The sequence below is a fragment of the Helianthus annuus genome, chromosome 2 (assembly GCF_002127325.2).
Source record: "Helianthus annuus cultivar XRQ/B chromosome 2, HanXRQr2.0-SUNRISE, whole genome shotgun sequence".
In the NCBI taxonomy this organism is placed as follows: domain Eukaryota; kingdom Viridiplantae; phylum Streptophyta; class Magnoliopsida; order Asterales; family Asteraceae; genus Helianthus; species Helianthus annuus.
In genome coordinates, this window is record NC_035434.2 from 61,300,773 (window position 1) to 61,308,471 (window position 7,699).

Genomic DNA, 7,699 nt, shown 5'->3' on the forward strand with positions numbered 1-7,699 from the left:
TCACAACAACTCTCGGTGACAAGTAATATTAGCAACATTATGCTAACACGCTCAATGCAAGTGTGTGATTGTGCGACAATAAGCTTGTATACAAATCAAGTTTCCTCCTATCAAATACCTAGCATGCTTATAAATCAAAAGGATTTACGGGTTATAACGGGGCTATGTGTAAAGGTAGGAAAATGGTGGGATATATATGCAAGACCTAATTGATTTGACCCGGTTTTTATTTCTACTACTAAACAGAGCAAACATCAACTATATACACAACTTCTCAACATTCTCAACTACTATTGAAACTAAATACTTCATTTTTTTGTATTTTTCTCATATTTTTCTCTTTCTTTTTTTTTTCTTTCTTCTTTTTTTCATTTTTTTTCGTAACACATAAAACTCAACAATATATACAAGAACATCAACAATCACAAACTAAATTCCTAAACCGGGTCGTCTCAATAGGTAAAGTGTTTTTTTTTTTTTTTTTTGTAAGAAGTAGGTTTGGGTCACAACCGAATAGTATAAGGCTCAAACATGGCTTTCTAAAGACCAAACCCCCACCCCTCACAATCCAAGCTCATATATGTAACGTATGAGGTCCAACCCACCAATCCCACACTCTCACACATCTAGACGAGGCTACCTAAAATTCCCCTATCATTTTCACAAGCATGCTAACTCTAGGATTTGGCAAGAATTCGTACACAAGTTCTATTAACACAAGCCACACACCGCCACTCAAAACAAAGAAAACATCTTTAATAATCATATGTGGCTCAAACTCTCACCAAGAAAGGACTAGAAATGGGTGTCGGTATGTCAAGTGGAACAATATCAAGTGTTCAAATTTCGACAATTTTTCGCTTGATTTCACATTTTTTTTAAAATTCTCAAAAATTTCCCCCCATCCCCACACTTAGGATACATTGTCCCAATGTATGATTTTGAGGGGAAGATCACTTTTACCCAAAAACATTAGCTTTCGCTAATACTCTCAAACCCCAAATTTCTTTTTGTTTTTTTTATTCTATATATATAAATATTTTGCTTACTAAAACACCACCAACTTTCACAACCCATCAAACAAACACATCAAAACACCACCTAACCGCCCAACCATAAACTTAAACATGAATATATACAAAGGTGCACAAAATGAAAACAAGAGATGACCTGATCAGTAAATCAGCAGTGTTGGTAGTGATGCAGCTGCAGTAGTCGGACAGGAACATAAACATCTCTTGGATTCGCTGATATCTCAACGGGGATGTTGCCAAACATCCCCACACTTGAATCGTTGCATCCGCGAGGATTGAAACGTAGTAACCTGCCAAAACACAAACACAACACCAAAACAAAACCAAACAAAGCAAAACAAAACAAAACAAAACAAAACAAAACAAAATACAAATACAATACTCTACATCCTTGGGCTGCCTCCCGAGAGCACTAAGTTTAAAGGTCTTCAGCCAGACCATACCTGATATTCGTTATGGTGGTCTTAATGCACACTTACCCGCAACATTTCCAACAAATGCCCGGAAATTTACATGCCATCTCCATAGATTTGTCAGTATATTTGGCATGTTAAAGCTGCTCCTCCGGGCTTTGCTAGTCCACTTCATGACATATACCTTAATGTCTGGTAGTTTCACCCTTCTCATCTTATTCCTCGAACCCTTTTCCCCACACTTGTTAATTTGAATCATTGATATGGGAAGAGGTTCGGTACACATATCCATCCCATCAGCCTGCTCTACCTCATAATCTGCACACATCATCTGATCTACAAGTGACTCTTCATCAGATAAAGGACTCATTGGTGTGGTATTATCCTCCACAACCTCCTCCTTCATGTGAGAATAATCTCTAATATCGTCAGGTAATGGTGAGAGGCGTTCTTCTATCTCTATCTTCAATTTTAAAGTATGACACTTAGAAACTAAGCAGCTGATTCGGGCTTCATCGGACAGGTTGGGTGTTGCTAAATATTGCTCGAGTTTGGACAAAGTTACTTCCAATGCAGCAATCTCTTTCTCCTCATCGGTCTCATAAACATAAACACCCTCGGGCTCAGAATATTCTTAGGGATGATATTGTCGATATCCCTGATACGGTCTATAGATGCGCGCTTCCATCATCTTTTTATTCCAATACTTTGGGTTTTCTGAATACACTGTGCACACATCATAATCATAAGTGTGATCGCGACCGCAACAAAAACATAGACTATCCATCCTTGCCTCATAATAAACTTCCTCGTCCCGTTCGTATCCATATGAATAATAGTCATCCTCCATTTCTGATTCATAATCGTCAATGTATGATGGAGGTGGAAGCTGTGAAACATAAGACACCGGTTTTCCATGTGCCCTCCTGTAGTGAGCCTCGTGGCAACCAATACATGGATGTCGTGGACCCCCGCACAATCTACACGTAAATAAGCTGAAATTTGTGTAATGCCCTGTCATCCTGCACAACACAACTCAACTACCAAGTGTAAATCATGAACATAAAAGAAATCTTTTTGGTTTTTTTTTTAATTTTTTTTTCAAAACTAATACACTAAATAACACACGTTGCGCACTACTCCCCGGCAACGGCGCCAAAATTTGACGTGATGTCGTGGTCACAATCAAATTTAATCCAATTACAACTAAGTAGCTAGTGGTAAGTGGGTATCGAACACAGGGAGTTTGTGGAATATATGTTATCTAAGTGTATATCTAACTTGACTAAATTAATCTAATTGCAAATAAAATAAATTCAAGAGTGGGTTTGATTGGTTGATTTTTAAAACTAAGATTAACTAATTAAATTGCAAAAGAAAAGTTTTGGTTGTAAACAATTAGAGACGAGTGACCATCTTTAGTTTCCGGTTTGCTTCAACATTTGTGCTATCATTCACTAGAAAGAACTACATAGACATAATTCATGTGCAATTACTTGTTGTGATGAAAGGGAACTAAGTACTCAGATTCCTAGAACGTGAGGTTGTTACCCGATGACCAATTGACCCTTACCCGATCCTAGTTCTACCCATGATATCTCGATTGCCAACGGCACCAAGAACGTATGGTTTCAAAATAGAATAATCATAAGCATCAACAATTTACAAGCAAATAAGAACACACCATGATAAATAAAACATAAATTCAATTTGCCATTCTAGAAATATGAAATCAAGCACAATTGTCTCTACAAACCTTCAACTAAAGATGACCATAAAGAGTTTAGCCATCCATGGCTTCAACAACCATCATCACATACATATCAATGTTCATAGGAATTAAAAACACTAACAAGATGTTTAGAAATTGTTTCAAGCTCTCAAGAACACCCAAAATTCGTCTCCAAAGTGTATGTAACCGAATGGGAATGATTGGACTTGAAAGGGCATCATAAATCCGCATTAAAAGGTGGAAGTTACACATTTACGTAGGTCAGCGCCGTAAGCTACGGTGGCCACCGTAGCTTACGGTGGCTTGGAATGGCTTACGGTGGCTTTAAACTGTCATACGGTGACAAAAAGTGCCAGTGAGTGCCGTAAGCTACGCCAATGGCCGTAGCTTACGGCAGGCTTCAGCCTGAAAACTTGTTTTCAGCATAACTTTTTCGTTTCAACTCCATTTTCTTCACCGTTTTCGCCTACGTTCTCGTAATTTCGTCCTCTATCATGCTATCCTCTTAATTCTTCAATTCCAAAAATTGATTTTTTCATTTATTCTCCGTGTTCCTTCCATTTTAAGTTCCATTTGCACCTGCACGTCCAAAAAACTAGTAGTTACCAAGTTCAAACAATTAAACGTGTAAAGCATGGGATTTTAATATTTTTAAGGCACTTAAGGGTTGTCCTACGGACCACCCGTCACATCCCCACACTTACCCGTTGCTTGTCCCAAGCAACTCATTTACTAACCATTTCAAAACCACAAGCGATCAACATGCAAACCAAGCTAAAATGTACCGTCCTTTTACTAACTTTTTATCATACCACAAGACACACCCCTCACAACAACTCTCGGTGACAAGTAATATTAGCAACATTATGCTAACACGCTCAATGCAAGTGTGTGATTGTGCGACAATAAGCTTGTATACAAATCAAGTTTCCTCCTATCAAATACCTAGCATGCTTATAAATCAAAAGGATTTACGGGTTATAACGGGGCTATGTGTAAAGGTAGGAAAATGGTGGGATATATATGCAAGACCTAATTGATTTGACCCGGTTTTTATTTCTACTACTAAACAGAGCAAACATCAACTATATACACAACTTCTCAACATTCTCAACTACTATTGCAACTAAATACTTCATTTTTTTTGTATTTTTCTCATATTTTTCTCTTTCTTTTTTTTTCTTTCTTCTTTTTTTCATTTTTTTTCGTAACACATAAAACTCAACAATATATACAAGAACATCAACAATCACAAACTAAATTCCTAAACCCGGTCGTCTCAATAGGTAAAGTGTTTTTTTTTTTTTTTTTTTTTTTTTTTTTTTGTAAGAAGTAGGTTTGGGTCACAACCGAATAGTATAAGGCTCAAACATGGCTTTCTAAAGACCAAACCCCCACCCCTCACAATCCAAGCTCATATATGTAACGTATGAGGTCCAACCCACCAATCCCACACTCTCACACATCTAGACGAGGCTACCTAAAAGTCCCCTATCATTTTCACAAGCATGCTAACTCTAGGATTTGGCAAGAATTCGTACACAAGTTCTATTAACACAAGCCACACACCGCCACTCAAAACAAAGAAAACATCTTTAATAATCATATGTGGCTCAAACTCTCACCAAGAAAGGACTAGAAATGGGTGTCGGTATGTCAAGTGGAACAATATCATGTGTTCAAATTTCGACAATTTTTCGCTTGATTTCACATTTTTTTTAAAATTCTCAAAAATTTCCCCCCATCCCCACACTTAGGATACATTGTCCCAATGTATGATTTTGAGGGGAAGATCACTTTTACCCAAAAACATTAGCTTTCGCTAATACTCTCAAACCCCAAATTTCTTTTTGTTTTTTTTATTCTATATATATAAATATTTTGCTTACTAAAACACCACCAACTTTCACAACCCATCAAACAAACACATCAAAACACCACCTAACCGCCCAACCATAAACTTAAACACGAATATATACAAAGGTGCACAAAATGAAAACAAGAGATGACCTGATCAGTAAATCAGCAGTGTTGGTAGTGATGCAGCTGCAGTAGTCGGACAGGAACATAAACATCTCTTGGATTCGCTGATATCTCAACGGGGATGTTGCCAAACATCCCCACACTTGAATCGTTGCATCCGCGAGGATTGAAACGTAGTAACCTGCCAAAACACAAACACAACACCAAAACAAAACCAAACAAAGCAAAACAAAACAAAACAAAACAAAACAAAACAAAACAAACAAACAAAACAAACAAACAAAACAAAACAAAATACAAATACAATACTCTACATCCTCGGGCTGCCTCCCGAGAGCACTAAGTTTAAAGGTCTTCAGCCAGACCATACCTGATATTCGTTATGGTGGTCTAAATGCACACTTACCCGCAACATTTCCAACAAATGCCCGGAAATTTACATGCCATCTCCATAGATTTGTCAGTATATTTGGCATGTTAAAGCTGCTCCTCCGGGCTTTGCTAGTCCACTTCATGACATATACCTTAATGTCTGGTAGTTTCACCCTTCTCATCTTATTCCTCGAACCCTTTTCCCCACACTTGTTAATTTGAATCATTGATATGGGAAGAGGTTCGGTACACATATCCATCCCATCAGCCTGCTCTACCTCATAATCTGCACACATCATCTGATCTACAAGTGACTCTTCATCAGATAAAGGACTCATTGGTGTGGTATTATCCTCCACAACCTCCTCCTTCATGTGAGAATAATCTCTAATATCGTCAGGTAATGGTGAGAGGCGTTCTTCTATCTCTATCTTCAATTTTAAAGTATGACACTTAGAAACTAAGCAGCTGATTCGGGCTTCATCGGACAGGTTGGGTGTTGCTAAATATTGCTCGAGTTTGGACAAAGTTACTTCCAATGCAGCAAGCTCTTTCTCCTCATCGGTCTCATAAACATAAACACCCTCGGGCTCAGAATATTCTTAGGGATGATATTGTCGATATCCCTGATACGGTCTATAGATGCGCGCTTCCATCATCTTTTTATTCCAATACTTTGGGTTTTCTGAATACACTGTGCACACATCATAATCATAAGTGTGATCGCGACCGCAACAAAAACATAGACTATCCATCCTTGCCTCATAATAAACTTCCTCGTCCCGTCCGTATCCATATGAATAATAGTCATCCTCCATTTCTGATTCATAATCGTCAATGTATGATGGAGGTGGAAGCTGTGAAACATAAGACACCGGTTTTCCATGTGCCCTCCTGTAGTGAGCCTCGTGGCAACCAATACATGGATGTCGTGGACCCCCGCACAATCTACACGTAAATAAGCTGAAATTTGTGTAATGCCCTGTCATCCTGCACAACACAACTCAACTACCAAGTGTAAATCATGAACATAAAAGAAATCTTTTTGGTTTTTTTTTTAATTTTTTTTTTCAAAACTAATACACTAAATAACACACGTTGCGCACTACTCCCCGGCAACGGCGCCAAAATTTGACGTGATGTCGTGGTCACAATCAAATTTAATCCAATTACAACTAAGTAGCTAGTGGTAAGTGGGTATCGAACACAGGGAGTTTGTGGAATATATGTTATCTAAGTGTATATCTAACTTGACTAAATTAATCTAATTGCAAATAAAATAAATTCAAGAGTGGGTTTGATTGGTTGATTTTTAAAACTAAGATTAACTAATTAAATTGCAAAAGAAAAGTTTTGGTTGTAAACAATTAGAGACGAGTGACCATCTTTAGTTTCCGGTTTGCTTCAACATTTGTGCTATTATTCACTAGAAAGAACTACATAGACATAATTCATGTGCAATTACTTGTTGTGATGAAAGGGAACTAAGTACTCAGATTCCTAGAACGTGAGGTTGTTACCCGATGACCAATTGACCCTTACCCGATCCTAGTTCTACCCATGATATCTCGATTGCCAACGGCACCAAGAACGTATGGTTTCAAAATAGAATAATCATAAGCATCAACAATTTACAAGCAAATAAGAACACACCATGATAAATAAAACATAAATTCAATTTGCCATTCTAGAAATATGAAATCAAGCACAATTGTCTCTACAAACCTTCAACTAAAGATGACCATAAAGAGTTTAGCCATCCATGGCTTCAACAACCATCATCACATACATATCAATGTTCATAGGAATTAAAAACACTAACAAGATGTTTAGAAATTGTTTCAAGCTCTCAAGAACACCCAAAATTCGTCTCCAAAGTGTATGTAACCGAATGGGAATGATTGGACTTGAAAGGGCATCATAAATCCGCATTAAAAGGTGGAAGTTACACATTTACGTAGGTCAGCGCCGTAAGCTACGGTGGCCACCGTAGCTTACGGTGGCTTGGAATGGCTTACGGTGGCTTTAAACTGTCATACGGTGACAAAAAGTGCCAGTGAGTGCCGCAAGCTACGCCAATGGCCGTAGCTTACGGCAGGCTTCAGCCTGAAAACTTGTTTTCAGCATAACTTTTTCGTTTCAACTCCATTTTCTTCACCGTTTTC